Source organism: Erpetoichthys calabaricus, chromosome 8 (assembly GCF_900747795.2).
Source record: "Erpetoichthys calabaricus chromosome 8, fErpCal1.3, whole genome shotgun sequence".
Lineage (NCBI taxonomy): Eukaryota > Metazoa > Chordata > Cladistia > Polypteriformes > Polypteridae > Erpetoichthys > Erpetoichthys calabaricus.
The window spans coordinates 112569406-112589982 of NC_041401.2; the positions used below are offsets into that span (position 1 = coordinate 112569406).

General features: G+C 36.9%; 1 protein-coding gene across 1 annotated transcript in view; it reads left to right on the forward strand.

Moving 5' to 3' along the window:
• Positions 1-20577, forward strand: part of hdac4 (histone deacetylase 4) — a 552364-nt gene that overhangs the window by 102627 nt on the left and 429160 nt on the right.

Genomic DNA, 20577 nt, shown 5'->3' on the forward strand with positions numbered 1-20577 from the left:
GGTAACCCTTTCCTCCAGCTCACCTTGTTTAATGTGAGGCAATCACTTATTTGCTTATTGGGCTACAAAATATTAATAACAAGTATAATTTTGATATCACTATTACTGTATATGCTTTATGGCTTTTTTCTCGTTGCATATGATGATGTAAATACTGTAAGTTAATCTATTTCAGCTATCCTTTTTTCTGATCAGGATAGTATTGTACCTGAGTAAACCTCATCTAGCAATGAAAGAAATGCAGTTCTTAAAAGGCTTGTCATTGTGCTGCATATGGACTGTTACCAGAAACTAAAAGCCATTATTATAGTGCCTCTCCAGGAGCTAGTCTATGTTTGTAGCCTGCTTAATGCTGCTGAAGGATTGGTCTTCCATCTATAATAGGACTTCTTAAAACTATAACGAAATGGTTAGATCATTGTTTCCGAGAATACAAAAAATAATGAAAATGTAGCTGTTTGGACTTTGGGTATTTGAAATACTAAAAGATTAGTTTCACTTCACCTTATTTTTCCCCTTAACTCAATTGTAAGACTAACAATCAGATAGCACAGATAAAAAATCACTTGACCTTGAGCTGACAGTACAAATGGAAGTGCATGGAATGATTGTGAAAATTGTATATAATTTTTTGACATTCAACCTAGACAAATCTGAAGCAGTTGCTGCTGGCCATTTATGTCATTTTTTTATGAAATTGCACAGCACTTTGTGAATGTCATATTTTCCTTCTCTGAAGAGCTAAATAAATGAGGAGCTTGAATTTTGCGATGATATCACCTGTTTTTTTTTTAGAAATGCTTTGCTTAAATGCCAAAATTCAGCATCATATGCTTACCCTCTTGAAACAAGGTGAGGTTCAGAACTCTCAACTGTCAATATTTGTTTGACAAATGCATTTTCAGATGTTGTAGACTAGAACAAAGCAATTCCAGAAGGCATTACAAAGGAAATGGAAGTGTATCCAGCAAAGGAGGCACCCTACTTAACTCAGTTTGTAAATAATAATCCAAAACAAAGCATAAACAGAAACTTCTTACCGTGTCCAACAACCTCACATGATGTGCAGTTTCTTTCTGAAAATTTTCTCTTCTTTGCTTTGCTCTCAGCGCACTACATGGCTTTTACATTGTTACCAAGAGGATGCTATCCCTGTCTAATATTAAAGTAAGAGTAGATGACTTAAAACCGAAGATGACTGCTTGAATGGTACTGGACTTATGTTGCTTTATGATGGTTACTTTTTCTAATTTATGACCAGTGATCATATTATACTGAAATTATGACCATATTCAGAGCAGGATTTGTTAATCAAACATCATTATGCTAAATGTAAAAGATAAAAAATAACAATTCACACAATTTATTATTATGTACTTCTAGAATCTAAAGATATCAGTAGATTGATCTGTTTGTAGTCTTTGTGTCCTGTTAAGGTGACTCACATTCTGACACTACCATTTATTCTGCAGGAACACTGTATAAAAAGTGTATTATTGAGCACATCTTACTTAGCATTTTGATTTATGGTTATGGATTGTCACATATTCATTTTTCTCCTGCAATATCCAAAAGGGAAAAAAAAACTAATTTTCGTAATAAGGCCTAGGATAAGCAGTCCTATTTTTATGAAAAAAATAGTTACTTGAGAAATGACAAAGTGGACAATAATATGTGCTGCATGATTTAGAAAGAGGAACACCTTTACAGGGTGAAAAATAAGATACTAATGCATATTTGGAAAGATCTATATTACTGTTCTAGTACTTTGCTATGTTTCACGTCCATGTTTTATGTTTTAAAGAGTGAACTCTTGCTTCACAGGCAGCAGAGTGAATTTCTTCATCTGCTTTCCTTGGCAGCTTTACTATGATGAGCACAAACAAGAATAAAAATACAATTGCATTTCTGCTGTAGGGATGTAAATGATATATTAATTAATCAATAGTCCGTTAAACTGTAGAAATCAAGAAAACATTATTTTTGCTTTTATAACAATGCAAACAAAAAATACAAGTAGTGAAACATTTTCTCAATATCTAAGGCAGGTACTTTTTAAAGGCTTCATAGTTTTAGCATTATTTGCAAGACTTGATTGTTTGTTCTAGATTTCCATGACCCACTTGTATGTGTAATTAAAATAAAAACATTATCAATGGATGATACTGGGCAGCAAACATTTCAGGGAAGTCATTTTAAATTCACAATGGATGATTTGGTATAGCCTTGATAGAAAGGGTTATCAGTTTTCCATGATTCATTTTTACTGAGTTCTTAGACATAGCATTGGAAACTCGTTTTTAGCAGTCATAAGTAATGAAGACTCTGAAGAGCCAGTTTCTTTCGCTGTTGTAAACACTCTGCAGATTCATAGTCAAGTAATCTGTGGTTTAAATTCAAATATGTAAAGAGAAATCAACTTGTAAACTGGAAATTATTTTATTTAAGTTAAAACAATACAATTGGCTTTATGCATTCTCAAATTTAAAATTACTATAATCCACCAGAGGGCAGTACTTGTAGTTTGCATCTGATGGGTTGGTCCAGTAAAGTAGGGATGCTGTGATGCAATAACAATGAGGTGCAGTTATGCTTCAATAGCAGTAAATGGAAAGTGAAAGAAAAATATTTTATTTAGTAATATAGAAATATAAGTGAATTGAAAAGTGACTTCTAGTTGAAATGGTGCATGAATATGCTCACTCTACTGTACATCCCACAACTCTTGTTACCCCTCAATGGACAATGTGACAAATTTGAATGGGGAGCTAGAGCATTCACTTAGCATATATACTTTATATTGTAAAATTGCCAAAAATGTTTCCAAGCTGGTTGACTTATCATTTATTAAGATGAGAATGGTGTGGTTCTAATCTTAAGCCTATTGATTAATACACTGGATCTCTTTTCATATCTGCATGTGTTTTTCCTTTGATAAGTGTGCCTTATGGGTTCATTGTAAGAGCATCAGTAACTGCTCATGTACTTGTCATTTTGTACCTTAACTGGCTTATCTCACCACAGATTCCATGTACATTTGTTCACTGGCTATGTCTACCTCTCGATGACTCAGTATTAATTATGAGACAATCTGATAATTGGGTGACGTTTAGGCAGACTCTGAGCCTTCCACTATAGTCGAATCACTTTAGTTTCAAAGTTTTAAGTCCTAACTAGGTTTATCTTGTGTTATAACCTATGATTATGTTGTTTTTTGTAGCCTTCCTGCCCTAGAGGGTTCCTTAAATTTGTTCTGACATAACTCTTTTTCTTTTTGCTAGGATCTGTTTTGTGTCCTGCTGATTTATAACTCATAAAAATGATTTATACATGGACTTTATACTTAAGCTGAGAAAAATATTTCTAAATCTGTATTTGACCTAACTCTGTTCTTTTTTTTTTTTTTTAAATCGGTTTTGTGTCCTGCTGATTTATAGTGCATACAAATGATTTACACAGACTTTATACTCAAGTTGTGAAAAATGTTTCTGAATCTTCATGTATTAGTGCAGTGTAAGGCATGGTAATACTTAACATACTGGAATAAAAGTTTTACTTCTGATATTTCTTAATTCACCATATTTCCATAAAGTGTAATGAAAAACATTTATGTCAGTGGAGAGATTTTTGAAATAATATGGTAAGCAATAATACATTTTAAGTTGACCATCATTAAAAGAAATATTTATTGCAATAGAGTGCTTATGTAGCAGGGGTGTGGAAATCAAATTTTTTTCTACTTGTCCACGGACAAGTAAACTTAGAAAATCCACTTATCTGCCAGTTAAATTCACTTGCCCATAAACAAATAACAAAAGTGAAAAATATTTTATTTTTTCTGATCTCTTTTATTGATACCAAAACTGCCTTCCATTTTAAAACTGAAAAAAAGTTCTTTCAGGGAGTAGTATTTTCCCACCTTGCTCTAGAACATTATATAAAAGATTCCCTTATCATTTTAACTCCCTAATAAACGCTGCCTTTATTATAGCTACACTAGTTCTGTTTCACATATTACAGTTACATAACAGAACACTGTCCTGATTCATTTTCTCTCATGTTCTTCAGCTTTTGTCTTGCAACATCTTCTTCCTCAAGAATCTTTACCATCTCAGACAGCATGGGCTGAATGCTGTTCATTTCTGCTTGAGCTGAACTGCATGGTTCCTGGACTGATGGTCCTGCAGAAGTGGATGCTGATGACTTTTCAGGTTTTTTATGAGTGATGTGCCTGTTGCCAGATGATAGCCAGAATTCCACAGCTTTTAATGGGTCAAACTCTTCTAAAGGTTTGCCATCAACAACAATGCGCATCTGGTTTTGAAGGTTTTCCTGAGTCAGGCGGGTTCTTAGAGAACTCTTTACTAAATTCATATTGGAGAGTAATCTCTCACAAGAAGCTGTGGAAGGAAAAACTGTAAGAAACAATGAGATCAGCACACTAACATTCTTCAGAGACTCTTCCTTCCTCTGCAGAATTGAGGTATAGACAGCAAGTAGATGGTACTGCCGTTGCATTGATATCTGCACTTTAAGTGCTTGCCATTCAGATGGTGCATGTTTCACTTCCTCATCAGCCAACAAATCACTATACTGCTGACAAAAGTTCTTGATTTCATAGTTTCCATAAGTGCTCAGTTCAGACAGAGTGTGTGGCCAGATTCTGATTAACTGCCTAACAAGCTTTGTTATGTGGTGAAAACATTTGCATTGTAAGTAAAATGACTGCATTTTTATGTAGAAACAATGAATTTTATCAATAATATATAAAAGTTATCAATTATAATGAAAAATCATCAGATTACATCGTAATGTCGGAATGAAAAAAAAATGACCGCATCTCCAAGCGTGTAAATAGTAGGGTAAAATACTTATGTAAGACCGTAAGAGTGCTTTCCCTTTGAAAAATCAGCCATCATTTTGTAAACAATATTGAAGACCAATTTGAGACATGAAGAACATGCCTAAGTAGACTGTTTCCGCACAAAGTACGTACCGAAATGTTTAAAATTTGAAAGTAGTGGTAAAAATGTGCCTTGCACAGCACATATAATTCTTTTTTCTCCAGAAAATTGCACTTGTCCACAGACAACTGAAACCAGAAAACACGCTTGTCCGACGGTCAATTTACCCGTGTTGGACGAGTTGGGCGTTGGATTTCCGCACCCCTATGTAGGACAGTCCAACTTAGAAATAAAATATAGTTCAATACAAACGTTTTGGTCACTCCTGTCTAAATCATAAATTTGTTGACATTCAAAGTATAAAATGGTAAATACAACTTTGACAGAAAACAAACAAAAACAATGGATTTTTATAAAAACATGTTGATGAAAACCTAGGATTTATTTCATGAACACAAAAAAAAAGTAAAAAAATATTAGAGTGAATGTGACATTTCATTAGGCCATTAGTCTGGACTTGCTTATCTTGTTAAGGACTGTCATTGTCAGCTGATGACCGTTCCAGAGTCTAATAAATTCTTTGACTCTTCAGTCGTTATGCAACACTCAACAACCATAGACCCTTCTGAGAAACTGTCTGAGGATCTGAAAATTACACTAATGACTACAAAGTTTTGGAAAGCTTTAAAAATGATATCCAAGCACTTACAGCTAGCAGTTTGTCCAGTCTAAAATGCCATTCAGGGTGTTTACATGCACTTTAATAACCTGGCTATTCACAGAAACCTGGTTTCTTAAATACCATGTAAACCCTTATTCTGGTTAGAAAAACTGGGTTATTGGTCTCTGAGGTACCTGGATAACAGGCATAGATTTCTCTGCAAATAACCAGATTATTTGGCCCTGTAAACCCTTAGCCAGGTTATAGTAAAGGATTTTGTAGGCTGTGCATGTCCATTGCACTCTGTTCATCTGTGAATGTGTTAGCTTCACTCATTCTGGAGCAACAGGTAAAAGCATCTAGAAAATACATTTTCTGAGGCAAATGCTTTGGTGGGCTTATTATTCCTTCTCATTGTTGAAACAATGTGCCTCGGTATTTCAGCAATCCCTAAATTTGTGTTGATGAACTGAACGTACTGTGCTAAGTGCAGCAGCACAATCTCAGGAGCATTGTTGGGGTTAACACATTAAAAACAACGTGCCTTTCATAGTCCGATTACTTTTTAAAGTAATGAGTAACCTGATGCAATATTTATTTTATTGAAGTAAAAATACCTAGGTTATTATTATCCCAGCAGCACTCTGTGAAAGGCAAGAAGCACACGTAGTGATATGTCGCTCCTATGCAGGGCTTAATTGCACAGTCAAGCAGAAAAGAGTGTGCTACATGCAATCCAGTAACAAAAACATATTAACAGAGGACAGGTATTTAGTTGCCAATTTGAGCCCAGCAAATGAGTGAAAAAAATATTTTCTTCATGCAGTTTATACATTTCTGCATACAAATCATTTTGCTCCTGGATTCTGCACATCTTTGAAAAAAAAGAACATAATACTATTGGCCTCATTTCCACAAAGTAGAAGGAGCACACATAGGTTTCCTCTGTAGCTTTGTCAAATTTAGCATAGTCCTCCTCAGCAGTGGGTGAAAATGAAGAAGCTGTGTAATGTCTTGTGATTGATGGAATCCTGACTTTGATCTTCTTTCTTTTCCTTCCAAACTACTTTGACAACCTGAAAGGGAACAAATGCTACTTGAGTTTTCATACCTCTTTGCTGCCGTGTGCTGCATGGGCACAACTGGTAAGAGCTTTAACCATAATTGCAAATACACAATTAAAAGAAATAAAGAAATAAATGACATCAGGTGGTCCTCATTTTAATATGGGTGAAGATATTCAAGCCCCCTTGTTAAACTGGTTGGTTCAGATTGCATTTGCACACACTCACACATACCCAAGGATATAGAGAGCAGGGCCAATTGGTCCATAATCTGAAATCGGGCTTGCAGCATTCAGCCTGAAGACAATTTCACAAAGTACAAGATGCAGTATTTTTTAGATAAGTAATTGCATTAAGCATACAATTCACGAAAACTGCTTAAGAAGACAACGCTAAGGGTTTAATAGTAAGTTATATAACTGAGGGAAGTTTATTACTTTGCACAACCAACCCTTAATGTAGAAACACCACTGCTAACCAGTTTCTGTTTGTCCAGTTTTCATAATAGTGGCAAGTATGGTTGTTCTTGTCAAAAGTTGGAAGAGGCTAGTCATCCTTAATTAGTTTAAAAGGTAGTTTGACAAATCCCATTTACACTCCCTTACTGCTCATCTTGTAATTAGGTGATGCTTTGTATGACTTCTCAGTAATAAGCTTATTTCACCCATATGATTTGAACCTGTTCATTTCTAAAGGCTTACAGTATATGACTTTTAGTTCATGTTTCACATGAGCTTCTGAAGACAATTGAGAGACTTTTTAAAGATATAATTAAGCAATACTTTTTCCTGTTGCATGTTTACTTGTTAAAAATACCCTATCTCTGAGTGAAACATATTAACTGCTGGAAAAAAAAAGTCAATAGCTCAATGTTCCATACTTCATTCCTTTAGCAACTACCACTTCGAGATGTTCTGTTGACAGCTCAGATATTTAAAAAACAGATCTCCTCTCACACTTGCATGCCTTCTTCTTCCAAAGGGAGTTTTTAAAAATCTGTATGGAGAGTTTTCATTATGAAAAAAAATGATTATATGGTGTTAGCTGTGCATTTTCAAGCACCATGCTGTGTCATTTCAATAATTGTGGAAACTGGTTATTATTTTAACTAAGCACCACTGGCAGTAGACGTTTGCTATCTGCTGTTCAGCAGGAAGGCATAAATTGTACTTTTAGAAGATGTAATTCTTTAAACCTATGTTGCATCTCATATCAACTAAATTGAACAGATTTAAATTTACCCTCATCTTTCAGCCTGAGATCTGTCAGTATAGTATTTTAGAGTAATTAATAATTAGTTTATTTTATTATTATTTTTTTATTTGTATTATTCATTTTAAATGTATAGAGAGTATCAATTTTGGAAGTTCTTCCTTTTTTGAAGAACAGTTGTGCCTTTTAACATTTAATAAAAGTCTGTGGTGTGGCATTCTTCTCTTAAATAGGGGCCCGTCATAACAAGGTAAGGAACTTATTGTACGATTCGCTGCAATGTTCCTTTAATTATTTTGGCTCAGCAGTATAAACCAATTTTGTCCTTCTAAATTCAGTTTTGGTGTTGCTGTTCAAATCCTACCTGGAAGCTCTGTATTTATCAACAGGAGGTAACCATCAAGTAATTCTGTTTTCCTTCTGTAAAGTATACAGTACATCTTTCAGTAATTATACAGATTTAGAGATGAAACACAATGGAAAACAGTGAAATATATTTTTAGAAATGCATTAATGGTGACAGAAACATGGATTCAATGGGACATGACATATGGAATTTCAATGTTAGGATTTTTTTTCCCCTGCCTGTTAGCTTCTGCATAAGTCTATCTCCTTTGCCCCCACAGTACTCCAATACTGGTGAGTATTTTTAATGTTATCCAGCACTGCATGAAAGTTTTACTTAACTTAAAATTTTGCTGAGTTGGCTTCATTTTTGTAGATGTTATTTAATCTTATTTGGATTGTCTTCATTACATTTGCTCCATTGACATCCCTGACAAAATACAATACAATAGTTTATAATGGCTTTGCGTCATTAGAACAGTTGAGCTCATTTTCCAGTGCTTTTGAAAGTTCATCCTTTAAGGAAGTTGTTTTTTTTAACATTCTTTATTTTGGCTGTATATGCTATTGGTCAGCAGAATTAGCAGAGAGGTTGTGGCAATATATGAGCTCCAGTGTTAACTTGCAATAGCGAGATGCAGGAAAAACAATAACTTTTTTTGTCAAATTTACCAGCCTGTCATGTGGGTTTTGTTGTAGAGTGGAAATTAGTAAGAGAAGATTTGTACTGCAGTTATGAAGAAGATTTTGGTGCACTTATGAAGAATCCAACAGGGACTATTTCACAGAGCTTTAGAAAACCAGTGTTAGCATGAAAAACCATAGGTAATTTTCCCATCTACATATTTTGCATTTTGCACTTTGCAGACAATTCAGGCAATCTTCTGAACATTTTCTTGTTAAGAAATTGACTGATAAGTATGATGTAAAGCCAGTAGTCTGGAATCACATTGGTTGTGTTTAGTTTTTCTGTCATTACTTCTACCATTCTAAAAGTTAATTTACTCCTTGCAGTTGAACTCATTGTCTTCATAATTTTTAGCTAATAACAGTCAATCTTAGGTCATTTAAAACTCAAATTATTATTTTCTTTAGCACTGTTAGCTTATCCAATAACCGTTATGTGTGTTTTTTAGCCATTTATAATTTTTTTATTTACAAAATGCTGTTAAATGAGTATATTGTACTGTAATCTTTAGTATATAAATCATTCATCATTTTTAATGCTGTTGCTTGCTACCTCACTATTCAACTCTTTACTCTCATTTAATGAGCTAGTTTCAAACTATAATTATCTCATTTCTACTACCTCTGATAATTTAACCCCTCTGAAAATTAGAGGTGTTCCTTCAACACACAGTGCTCCATGATACACCTCTGAGCTTAGATCTATGAAAGCTGCTGGACGGTGCCTTGAGCACCTTTATAAGAAAGCCCAACTTACAGTGCATTGCTTAGCTTTCACTGATCACATTAACCAATGCAGAGGTGCTCTCTTGGCCACCAGGTTAGTTTATATTTCTAGTATTATAAATGAAGGTTACAATAGACACAGTACTCTCTTCATAATGTTGACAGAACTGTTGCACTGCTATCTTCTACTCTGTTCGCTTCTGTTACTTTGTGTAATGAGTTCCTTGGGTTTTTTCAAAATAAAATTCATAGTATATATGAACAACTACCATCCTTCTCTCCATCTGACATTTGGCTGTTAGTGTGATAACATTAAAACTGTTATTCCCTTTAGTTGATTTACTGTTATTGTTCCTGTGGGTGTTCAAGAGCTAATCATGTCATTCAATACCTCTGCTTGTGTACTTGATCCAGCCTCAGTATCATTACTCAGAGCCTGCCTTCCTATCCTTTCAATTTCTATCTCTTTCATTATAGAATGCTTATGGCCTGGTTCCTGTCTATCTATTATAAAAAGAAATCCTGTCCTGGAAAGCAACAGCAAGACTACGATACGTGATCTTCTCGGAAGACATTTTAAAGACCCACGAGACCAAAGAGACTTGCCACGGTGCGTCTCGCAGGAACCATAAACATGAGACATTGTGCCAAGACATTGACCAAGGACTGTCTCGTGATGACGTAGAACATTAGATTCTTGCAAGACACGCCTTACTTACAATCTATCAAATAGGACAATAGACAGCAAAACATTCAGTCTTGTGAAGGATTTGAGCACACACAAAAGCATATAAGGACAGTACGTTATAAATTAAATGTCGACATCTACGCGAAGAAGAAAGCAGCGCGGAGAAAAGAGACTCAAATGCATTGGAGAGAAAAAAGAGCAAAAAAGAATAATCAAGGTGCAAATACAGAAAATAAGGAAAGTAATTATCAGCCCGGAACAAGTGGAATTGAAAAAAAAAACAAGTCCAATCCGGCTCAGAATTAAAAGACAATGAGTAAAAGACAAAGTAGAACTTCATAAAGACGTTTACAAACGTTGGCGCTAAACACATACGGAGCAGGTTAGAGACTATGAAACCAATGAAATTAGAAAGGCTCAAAAAAAAAAAAAAAAAAACCGTTGGCGCTATACACATGTGGAGAAAGTTAAAGGATATGAAAGTAGGAAAATTAAAAAATATAAAAAAAGAAAGTAAAGATTGCAGTAGGGCAAACAAACAAACTGCCTCATTTAACTATGCACCAGTCTAACTTTGGTTTTGCACAATAATTACTACACTATTGCACCTTAACACTTAATTCTACTTTATTCACATAATTTTACTTATTTATTATGTTCTACTATACTGTTATCTTTCAATCTATGACTTTTTGTTAATCTAACTGATATTCTTCTAACTTTGCACAGTTTTTGATAAGCGGATCAGGATCCATTTCACTGCGTGTTGTCCTGTATAACTATGCATGTGACAAATAAAGAATCTTGAGAATTTCAAAAATTGAGTTTACCGCACATGCATTTATTGGTTACTTTGTTAATGTATATATATTTGTCTGTCTGCTTATTTAAAAAGCTAAATTTACCCCAGGAGTCAAAAACGTTCTGTCTAGCCCTTGTACAAAAACCTAGACAAAAGCTGGGGTATCACCTTGGTAACCCCATGTACTTTTGGAACTGTGAGAGGAAAATAGCACGACTTTACAGACAAGAGTCCAATGCAGAACTCTACTTACTTTTTTACTTTGTAAAAAAAAATTATTAACTGCTGATGATGTAGATCGTTTTGTCTGTGCTGAAATTCCAAACAGAGAAACCTATCCTGACCTCATTAAAAAGATTCAGCATATTGGGACTTGCAAGATTACAAATATTGTTTTTACAGAAGTTCTGAAATAAAAGTGAAACTAATGAAATAGCAACAATTCAAAGAAAAAAAATCTTAAAAGTGTGTATCCGGAAAACCAAACACGGGGGTTGGCGAGTGAAGCCCCCTAGTTTCTTTAAAAACTGTCATTGTCACACCTATTCTCAAAAAAATGTCCATCGACTCAGTAATTACAGGCCTATCTTAACTTAACTTTCCTTTTCCTTCAAAGTTTCTTGTGAAAGTAATAACCACATCACATATGGGCACATATGTCTAATTATAATTTGCATGAGATGTTCCAATAAGGTTTCTGAACACTTTACAGCACAGAAACTGTTCTACTTAGAGCTGTGTGTGACTTCTCCACTCTGTTGCCTCTTGTCATCTTCTACTCCCTGAATTGCAATTTCTGACATTTCTTTAGTCTGGTTCAGGTCCCACCTTACTGGCAGGATACATTTGATTTCTATTGGAAAACACAGGTCTCACACTGCTCTGGTATCTCAAAGTGTTCCACAAGGCTCTGTTTAAGGTCCTTTTTTTGTTTATAATCTACTTATCTACTTACTTCCTCTGGGTACTATTTTCAATCAGCATGGTTTGCAATTTCATTTTCATGCAGATGACACCCAAATATATCTAAGCACCCATCCTACTGGTCCTTTCTACCTTCTTATCTGATGAACCGACTCCAGGACATTAAGAATAGTTAATCTAATTTTGTTATGTTAAATAAGGAAAAACCAGAGTCATGCTGATAAGGTCCAAGGCTGCTCTTTCAAAGGTCAATGATTTTTCTCTCAGTTTAGATGATACTACAGTCACTCTGTTTAGTACAGTTCGGAATCTTGGTGTTATTTTTGATTCTACACTCTCTTTCCAGGCACATTCTATTTTCATTCTTAATCCATATTACTAAACGAGAATGGTAAACCGGATATGGACGCAGGGACATGGGCCGTGGACGCAAAAGACGTAGTGCGCAGGTGCCACACAAAGCCCCCCTCCAAGCAACGGAAAATAAGAAATGAGGCGCCGCGCCCATAGCACACACAAAAAAGGAGTCAGACGCAGGGGCCACACAAACCCATGGCACACAGCGCCACACGAAGCCCATAGCACACGAAACGGGACACACACAAAAAAGAGGATTCAGACCCACGACACACAAAGCCCCCCTCCACTAACAGAAATAAGAAATGAGGCAACGCGCCCCTAGCACACCGAAAACAAAGGAGTCAGACGCGAGCGCCACACAAAGCCAATTGCACACAAAACGGGACAGACTACGGACATAGCACATGAAACGGGACGTACACAAAAAGGAGGATTCAGACCCACAACACACAAAGCCACCCTCCACTAACAGAAATAAATAATGAGGCAACACGCCCCTAGCACACAAACATAAATAAGAAATGAGACACAAAGCACCCCTCCACTAACAGAAATAAGAAATGAGGCAACACGCCCATATCACACAAAAAAGAGGAGTCAGACACACACCCCAAAGTGAAACGGGACAGACTACGGACTCCACACACGGTCACCCATCGAGCCCGAAATTGAGGCTCAAAAACGGAAGAGCAACCAAAAACTAACACTCGAGATCATACAAAAACCCCACACATACGGACAACACAACATATTTGAATCAGATTATCCCCGCCTAACAGTGAAACGGGACAGTCTAAGGAGTCCACAAAACTTCGCAAATCAAGCCAGAGATAGTACTGAAAAAGAGGACTCACACCCCCACACCACAGTTAAACGGGACAGACTACGAAGTCCTCAAAGGGTCACACATCAAACCCAACATATTACAGAAAGAGATTTGTGTTTCGGAAAACGGCAGATACTACGATAGAAGCATTCGCCTACAACTCGCATCTGAAATCAACGTACAGACTATACAGCACATTCCACGCGCTTCTAAAAAGACGCACGCCGACAAACGATGTCATACATAAACAACAAGAGACCGGACTACAATACATATACAGGCGTGACACCTGATGGGTAATACTACGAAGAAATGAACAGTCCGTATTAAACATAATATTAAATTAAAGAAAGATAATAATGCAGGTGACAAACAGACAATAGCTTTGTATAATAATGTTAAATGTTAACGTTTACCCCCCCCGCGTGTAATTGAAGAGTCGCATAGTTTGGGGGAGGAACGATCTCCTCAATCTGTCTGTGGAGCAGGACAGTGACAGCAGTCTGTCGCTAAAGCTGCTCTTCTGTCTGGAAAGTGATCAATAAATAAAAATAGAAAAATAAAAGTAGAAAAGCACTCATACACATACAGTCATACACGGAGCTGCTGGAAACAAAGTAAAACTTTATAAAGGGATTAATGAACGGGGACAGACACATGGAGAGCGGGTTACAGATGATGAAAACTGAAATGCAACAGCTTCAAAAAAACCTAGGCACGAAACACATGCACACCGAGATACAGAATATAAAGGCAGAAACAACGACGGTTAAACGTCCACACCACACAGCGCAGGCGGACCCGTAGTCCACAATGCTCCGCATAATAGTACGGACGGAGCTCCGTTTTAACAGTGGGGGGCCCCAGAGTGACACGGGTGAATGCTCCTTATTAAACGTGCGTCATCCTCACACGTGGCTGCCCAGCGGGCACGGGTTCAAAACGCCGGGGGTAGGTGAGCGAAGCGAGCAGGGGGTGGAGCCCCCTTGTTATTTAACTAAAGCCATGTTCTATAACTTATGTAACATTGCCTGCCTTTGCTCTTCATTTACTTTCCATGATAAAGAAATGCTTTTATTATCTCAGGTCTGAATTACTGTATTTCATTATATACTGGTCTTACTGTCAAATATTGCAATATTTTCAAATCTCAGCAAACAGGCTACTCTGCTATACCAGGACATCCCCACATTTCACCCCTGTACTTTTTCAGCTGTACTGTTTTTTTGTACTCAGTCACGCTCAATTTAAACTCCTCACACTTGATTCAAAGAACTTAACGATCTTGTTCCTTCATATCTGTCTGCTCTTCTTCAACCTTATACAACAGCTTGTTATCTCTTTTTGCCTGTAAATTTCTGATTATTATTTTTAGTAATTTGTACTGTGTTTGTATTGTGACATTTGAAATATTTTGGCTTCCTGTGTACTTACTTGTTAATCCATTTTTGTAAAGTGACCATGGGTTTGAGATAAAGTGCTATACACATACAAAATTGAGGGCAAGTGTAAAAAAGGAACTCTGCCCTCTATGTGACACACAGGTATGAAAGAACCAACTAACTAACAAAATTTTCTTTGGTTTCTTTGTGTATACGACAGCCTGTAAAGGCTCTGACTTCTGTAACTATGGAAGTAGGAAGAAGGTGGTCTACTTTCTTCTTAAATCCATAAAACCCCACAAATCACAGCTCTTTTTGCAATTCCATTTACACCACAGTACAATCCTTTTAAAAAGTTCTTATTTTCTGTGGTTTCCCCACATTGAATTCTTGAATCATGAGCTGTGTGTGAATTTTATAAAACCCTTGTCAGTCAACTGTAGGGCATGCGGTTTAACAGAAATTGTTTTTAGGGTATGGCTATTTTATTTGTGTTTGAATACCTTGCACCCCAAATCCATAGACGGAATAATGAATGTTAATGGATCCAGGGGCTTATTGCTGAGATGCTTACCTTCTGCTTTCAGCAGAGTTCCAGTACTTCCTTTTCTGGGTAAATGTTCTGTATTGCATTTGACAGAGAATCCTGGGAAGTGTCCTAGAGAACACTCATTCACTGCACACCATGAATGCACGTTGCTGTGTACTCCTTCTTTCCTTGATAATGCATAATAACTCTTTATCCATCACCCAGGTATTACATAACATTTTCTCTTACTCCATATGAACTTACAAGTTCTGGGATAAGACTTCAAACAAGCTAGCTTTCTTTTTCTTTTAGAAGGCTGTTGTATAATTCAATTAATTGGTAATTAAACCACACATCTTTTTCTTTTGATGGCCATGGTAGCAGCAAACTGTTTATAAGGTCGGACCTCCCTAATCTCAGTCTGTTTTTCTTCTTGGAAAGTCATTGCCACTGAGAAATCTATTAGAAGCAGCATAATTTGGCAAGGTTAGTTAGGAATTAGTTGCTTCCATAGCTTACACTCATCATCAGCACAATGGTTTGATTATGCCTAACAGTAAGTAAACCCAAACTGTACTATTTAAATTCATTCATTGGTTCTCTGCTTTCATACATTGTAATTGTTCTATGAAGAAAATGGGATGATATTCTGCAACAGGAAAGATAGCCACATAATGCATTCTTGTCTCTTACAATCCTTACACCTTTCAGATTCTGAGAATTTCTCAGTGACAAAACACAGTCTTGGTTTATTGTATGCATGTGTGGAGTCTAATATGCATGAATTAGAGAAAAGCTATGGTACTCCAGTTATAATAAATGATTGTAAAAAGCATAGTCTTTCAGTACAATGTTTTGTCAAAGTTTGTTTTATGTTATCTGCACTAATGCTGCATCACATTTCCCAAAATAGTAATAAATAACTGACAAAGAGAAACAACTCATTTGAAAACATGTTGTTGCAATTGTTAAGCCTGAAGCATTCCGGACCAGAGGGATTGCAAGCAGTGAGCAAATGGAAAAGAAAATAAAGCTGTTTTTTGTTTAAAAAAGGTAGCGGACAGGAAGTGAAGCATCTTTATGAGAGGAAGCCAAGGCCCTTGGCTCACAGGTTGTTGCCCTCTCACTGTACAGCTATTATTATATCAGATTGCACAGTTAGGAAGCACTTTCGACGGTGCAAGGCTGGGAAAGTGATGTTTTTCTGTGTCTAATTAGTTTTATTGTTCCCTCTGTAGCTTTTATTAATGTGCAGACTGTGGATATGAAACTGGGAAAGGAAGCTGATGGTTGTTAACAAGTTAAACATGTTTCTATAATGAGTTGGGGACATCCTTCCTGCTTTAGGACTAGATATTGACCAGTGGATGTGTTGAAAAGTGTTTCTGTTCATTTTTACCTTTCAGGGAAATAAACATCAGAGCATATGAACCAAAAGGGCATCCACAGTGTTTAACACCTTTCCCCAACAACTCATTCCAAACCCCAAGTACAAACTTTTTAAAGTAAAGAAGACTGGTGTGCATGATGTGTGTGCATCGCTCTACTCTAGCTGGCAATATATTTTGAATATATTAAATGCTTAAAAAAAAAAACTTTCAGTGGAGCAATTTAGGTTACAGTAATCTATTCCTAGAGGCATCCAAAGTGCTGGCATGAGTAGTGCACAGATTGTTTTAACCGTTTCTTTAAACATTTGTATTTTACTTCAAAGCCAAAACATGCCACACATGGCTATATTTTCAGTATGCATTTTGGAAATATCACTTAGGGATGGTTTAGCAGCTTTTTTGTGAAGTTTGGACAGATTAAGGTGCATTACACCCTTTGAAGACTATTGCAGGTTGAAGACTGCAACTTAACCATCAAGCTGTTGTAGTTGGTTAATACAAATAATGAGAAAGACCTGACATTTAGTTATTTTTTCGAGTGATTCACACTTGTTATCTACTGTAGGGGAACTTAAAATTCAGATTTAGAAAGAGGTGTTGGAGCTAAATTATGTGGGTGTCCTTTCATTTTACATGGTCTCATATTTGTTTTTATAAAGAAATTACTTTCACCTATTGTACACAACCTTTAAATTAGGCTATCAGATTAATGTGGTTGCTTTAGAAAGTATATTCTCTATTAGATTAGTTACAGATGTGCTGGTAAAAACTAGCTCCCAGTTTAACATTGTCAAAGACTAAGGGGCTCCGCCCCCTGCTTGCTTCGCTCGCCCACCCCCGGGCTTGGTTTACCGAATATACAATTTAAAGAGTTTGTTATTTTAATGGGAATTGTTACATATGCATTATTTTCACTTTTACTTTAAAACTTTTGCAAAAACAATACTTGTCCTTTATTTCCGACCCGGGCGTGGTTATATCTCTTTCTCGCAGGACGTATAATGCTGCTTGCGTTGTGAAGGTGGTGTGGCTGAACGCACGCTAAGGAGATGCCGTTGGATCATCTGCTGTCTTTCTGCTGCTGGTGAGCTGCATGTTCTGCTTGTCTCACTGCCCGATCATTTCAAAGCTTGTTGTACAGCAGTTGTCCTTTTGCCACTTCGCGTTTCTGTCACTTGCGTTGTGGAGGGGGGATGATCACATGCTAAGGAGAAGCGGTTGGATCTTCTATCTTCTGCTGGCTTTTTGCTGCTGGCGAGCTGCGTGTTTTGCTTGTCGCTAGTCGTTGTTTTAAGAGCTGGGAGCACATGAAGCAATCCAACAACTGCTAGGTTAGATGTCCGTGGACTTGTTTCAAATGATGTACCACTGCCTTGTCTCGCGTGACGTTGTGAAAACAATACTTGTCCTTTATTTCCGGCCCCGGGCGTGGTTAAATTTCTTTCTCCCAGGATGTGTAACGCTGCTTGCATTGTGAAGGGGGTGCGGCTGAATGCATGCTAAGGAGATGCTGTCGGATCATCTGCTATCTTTCTGCTGCTGCTGCTACTGCTTCTGTCGCGCTGCCCGTTGATCATTTTAAAGCCTGTACAGCAGCTGTCCTTTTGCCATTTCGTGTCTCTGCCGCTCACGTTGTGAAGGGGGGGTGGGGGAAGGGGGGCTGATCACACGCTAAGGAGAAGCAGTCAGATTATCTGCTGGGTTTCCCTTGCTGGCGAGCTGCGTGTTTGGTTGTCGCTTGTCGTTGTTTTAAGAGCTGGGAGCAAGTTAAAGTGTCTCTTGCGGGACTTCAAGTTGTCTTCCGAGAAGATCACGTCTCGTCTCCCTAGTCTCCTTCCCAAAGATTTTTTTTTTATAATAGAGAGATAAGACAAGAGCCACAAAAAATATTTGGGGCAGCCACCCGTATAATTTTCCAGGCTGCAAATGGAAGAATTTTTAGTACAGATGTGTACAGGTTCAAGTCCAAAACAGAACTAAATGTTGAGGTTGAGATGGTGGGTTTTTTAAAGTGCGGCAGAGGAAATGATGTAATTATTCCTGGAGCCGAAAGTGATGTCATCGGGCTCATGCCCGGAAAGGGCGTCTTCTGAGCTGGAAGTAACTGAGCTTGGAGCTCAGTTCATCCAACCTCATGGTTCAAAGGCAAGAAGGATGTCTGTGTTAATAGTCATTGTGTGTTTTTTCTGTGACTGTGCTGGTAGGAAGTAGCTACTCTCAGAAAATAATGTGATGTTGTAATGCAACACATCTTTATCTTGCATATCTAACATTTAGAATAAAACTTAGGTTTAACAAGTTCACTCCCTTACTCTGTCAGACTTGGCCTTCTGAAAGTAATACAAATAAAGAAAGGGATTTTGTAAGGTAAAAATTATTATGTTCCTTCATTACCTGTGAACAGACAAATGGACTGAATCATTTGCATTTTGATCTGTGACTTGTGGTTTTAGAAGATCATGCGAGTGTACCCTTCTAATAAGGTAGTCTTGCTGGGCCAGACATGATTCTTAAACAAAAATAGACATCTAGAGACAACCCGTTAATAAATGTGTGTAGTATCTAGTGGCAGAATCATTGTTTGGGCATCACGGAGAGAGCAAAAGATATGGAAGAAAAGACCTGGCACTGAGAGAAAGTAAAAAGCAAAAACTACTGTTATCCATTCAGGAGCACTGTAGCACAAGATAAGTGAAGCTTAATAATTAACTTTTACATTGCAATGAGCACTTGGAGAAAGGAAACAGACAGACACATGCATAGACCATCATAGCTACTGGGCTCCACACATTTGAGAAGTGTCTGCTACAATATTTTTGTCATTTTATCTATTGCACCACTGTATGACATAACAAATAACATAGAGTTTAGATAAGTATTTTGGTCTATGGATATACAATGTGTTAAAACACTGAGAATATTTTGTTATGGCATGTTTACATTTCCAATTAGGTACTAATGATAAATTTGTGTAGTTATTTATTTAGATATGCAGTCAGAAGGTGGATGTTTTGCAACCTCATCTGTGTGTCTACTGGTGTTGTTAGGCAGGTTTGTTAATTTGGGTGTTTTTTTTTTTTTGAGTACTGAAATTTGCTTCTCCTGTGGCTCTTCGTTATCAGCTCTCTTAACGCCATTCCTTTTGACAGAGTGTGACACACTGTTTACTTCAAATGCATATTTTGCAGTTCATATTTTCATGAATGTAGCTGCCAATTCTTTCAAGTTTACATTGACTCCTACACTGTTGTCGTAACGCTGAACAACAGAGAGCACACAAGGCACCTCCATCAACATTTATCTTTGTCCATTGATGCCATTGAATGCCTTTGCCAATAATCTGATGCTACAGAAAGGGTTATCTCTTGCATCAGGATATGGTTATTTTTAAAACAGGTTATGTTTATTTTTAAAATAAGCAGTGTGCTCTCTGTCATACCAGGTTAATGAGAGCACCTCTGAGTCTTGCAGTTCAAAGTCACTGCCCCTACTTTGAGCATTGCATTCATGAGGTGTTGGATTGTTTTAGAAATTTGGAACTTTGTAAACAGTCTAATTATTACCAATCTGTTTTAAGTAAAATTCACTCATGGTTTTCTCCATGCGTGTATTTATAAGGTTAGATTCCTTTTTCTTTTTTTCCTGCTTATTTTTCTAAGACCTCATGAACTTCTGTTTTGTTCAGCTTTACCTGAACTAAACATTCATTAGTTCTTTGTAAAGTCATATTCTGACATTCTTCCATCTGCTTCAATTGTGGTGTGAAAAAAATAGTTTTAGATAGGGCATTAAGAGACAAGACATTATGTAGATGACCAGGTGTGTGGTCACATCTTGCTGTGCAGGAGGAGTCTGCTTCAACTGCAGATAACCACTTCAAGCAAAGCAGCGTTTACTGAATGGGGTCTTGATACTACAGTTGGTAGAGTTGCCTTCCATTCTTGGATTTTTTTTCACTGTGGCTGTGTTTTGTCCCACAGTCCAAAAGTCCTGCTAATTACAGTGATTGAAGACTGAGAGAGAGAGTGTGTCTCTTGAAATATTGCAGAGAGATATCAGTTGGTACATTGTTTATC